We start from the raw sequence: 3,084 nt of genomic DNA, 5'->3' as shown, positions 1-3,084 counted from the left end.
CAGCAGTTAGCGTTTGGCTTTAAATACAAAGGCTGCTGGCGCTCCGATGTGCTTGACCTACATCAGGACTTTAGACTGAAACTAAAACTGTAAAAATGCATAACAAAGGTACCGGGCCACACATGCATTACACCTGCAGGAGCTGCTCAGTCATGGAAACTCAACCCCACCCCACTCTCATTGCCCACTCCTCAGTCTGTCTCACACTGAAAAGCCCTCTGGCTGTGTTGATCCTGCAGAAAAGATTAAGATTTAAAGGATCATTTAAAGAAGAAAAACCATCTCAGTCAGAGATGTCAGACCAGCTCACATAAGGCTCAAACTCTTTTCTTTTTTTTAAACAATAATCACAGCTGTTGCTAAAAATTGTGAGTGCTGTTAATCACCTGATGTGATCATATTATAGACATATTTCAGACTGCACAGAATGATACATTTGGAGGTGTTGTAAGAAAACAGTTGCCTGCTTGAGATCACAGTTAGTTGAATATTCCACAGGCGGCTGGTAGTGGTACTATAACTAAGTGGAAGCGAATCAGAGCAACTCAGCCACAAAACGGTACGACCACGTAATATCACGGAGTCAGCACTGAGCTGCATAATCTAGAGACGTTCAGTCGCTACAGACTTCCAAACTTCTTGTGACCTTAAGATTATTTCAAGAACAGTGTGTAGAGAGCTTTATTGATGAGTTTCCATGTTGACCATCAGATGCAGTGGTGTAAAGCATGACAGCACTGGACTCTAGAGCATTATGATGTGGGGTTGTTTTTCATCCACTGTGCTCGGCCTCTTAGTTCCAGTGAAAGGAACTCATAATGCTTCAGCACACCAAATATTGTGGACAATTTCACAATCCCAACTTGGTGGGAACAGTTTGGAGTTGGCTTCTTCCTGTTAACATGGGTACAATGCAAGGTCCATAAAGACATGGATGAGCTAGTTTGGTGTGAGTCCTGACCTCAAGACAACAGAACACCTTTAGGATGAATTAGAGCAGAGACTGTGAGCTATGTCTTCACGTCTAACAGTGTCTGTCCTCACAAATTAGCTTCTGGAAGAACAGTCAAAAATTCCCATAAACAATCTCCTTGTGAAAAGCCTTCGAGAAAAGTTGAATCTGTTATGGCTGCACAGGGTGGGCCGGCATCATATTAAACCCTATGGATAAGGAGTGGGATGTCACTCAAGTTCATATGTGATGGCAGAAAAGTAAATACTTTAGGCAATATAGTGTATTTTCTGTAAAGCAGTGGTTCTCAAACTGTGGTACACATACTACTGGTGATACGCGGGCTCCCTCTAGTGGTACGCGGGAAGTCTCCCCCCAAAATTTTAAGATTAAATAATATACCATGTTCTGATTGAGAGATTTCTAAACAATTAAACAGTTCTGCTATCACTTCCAACACAAATGTCAATAATGATGTTTTTAGGGTTACTGAAGTTGGGCTACCTGGTATATAATGATGTGCTAGCTAGCTACATGGCTATGGTTAGCATAATATAAACACATTAGCACAGTGAAGCTGGAGGATGAACACTAACCTTTTCGCATGTCGGGATGATATAAACAGACTAAACTTCAGTCAGAACAACTGAGATAATCAAGGTTAGTCATTAATATACTGCTGCATGGAGTGGACTGTAGTTACATCATATGGTTTTAAAAACTGAGCTTTAAAATGAATAATGGTAATAAAAACAGAGAGAGACCGACAGTGATCACTGCCTTGTTTCAGGGGCTTGTTCAGATTAAATAAAACAAGATACAGAAGCATTAAAACATGTTAAAAACACAATAGCCTTAATATACACAGAGTAGTTTGGACCCAGAAGCAGGATTCATCAGGTCATCATTCAAAGATTGGATATCCCACCTGCTGTGAATGTTTTAATGCAGAACATTTGTTATACTTAAATCTGATTTTATTGTCACTTGTCACATCCTGTTTATGACAGTTAAAATAAATAACATTCATATAAGAAATAAGATTGTCTTGTGTAAACTGTACATGGTGTTAAATACGCCCATACTACTGCACTTTAATGTCAGTCATAATGGTGGTACTTTAAGGGCGACTGTGGCTCAGGGGGTTGGGAAGCGTATCTGTAACCGGAAGGTCGCCGGTTCGATCCCTGGGCTCTCTGTCCTGGTCGTTGTGTCCTTGGGCAAGACACTTTACCCTACTGGTGTTGGCCAGAGGGGCTGATGGTGCGAAATGGCAGCCTCACTTCTGTCAGTCTGCCCCAGGGCAGCTGTACCTTCAACCGTAGCTTGCCTCCACCAGTGTGTGAATGAATAGTGGCATTGTAAAGCGCTTTGGGTTCCTTGAAAAGCACTATATAAATCCAATCCATTATTATTAAGAGCCATAAATTTGGTTAGGTGGTACTAACTGTGAAAAGTTTGAGAACTGTAAACGTACTTAAAGTAAAGCAGATGCTCAGAGTAGCAAACGTGGGCCTGTCACAGTTGTGAAAAACAGTTTGTTGATCTTGAAATCATTGCTTCCTTTTTTGTTTAGCTTTTTTGTTTACACAGCATTCCACATTTTACAAAATTTGGGTTGTAGTTGACCTTTGACCTCTAGGATAAAAACCCAATAATACATACAATTTCATTGCATACAGTTTGTCTATAGTCAGAATTAGTCAAAGCAACCTATAAAATGAAACACCACAAATAATTAGTTCATCCTTGTGTCCATGTTTGTCACATCCTAATGGGAGAACAGTTTGAGGACAGAAAAAAACACCCCAGCACAAAAAGCACATGACAGTCAATACACCACAGAAACACAAGACAAGCAACAGGGGTGGGTAAGTGTAAGAGAGAGCTGGTGTAGACAGCACATCCGGTCCTGCAGCATGTCTGCACTGGTCCAGTCGACCCGCCATCTGCCCCGGGAGGGGACAAGCATCGGAGGCGTTTGAAAAGGGAGGGGGGGTGAGTGTGTATCAGTGTGTGTGTGTGTGTGTGTGTGTGTGTGTGTGTCCTGAGTTAGCTGACAGAGTGTCCTTCGCACAGCCAGGCGAAGTAAACAGTGATCAAATCCATAATTCCTCTTTTAGGTTTTAGAG

The sequence above is a fragment of the Pundamilia nyererei genome, unplaced genomic scaffold, assembly GCF_000239375.1.
Source record: "Pundamilia nyererei isolate P.nyererei 1_Seehausen unplaced genomic scaffold, PunNye1.0 scaffold00303, whole genome shotgun sequence".
Classification (NCBI taxonomy): Eukaryota; Metazoa; Chordata; class Actinopteri; order Cichliformes; family Cichlidae; genus Pundamilia; species Pundamilia nyererei.
The sequence above is the reverse complement of the archived record's forward strand: the minus strand, read 5'-3'. Positions refer to the sequence as shown.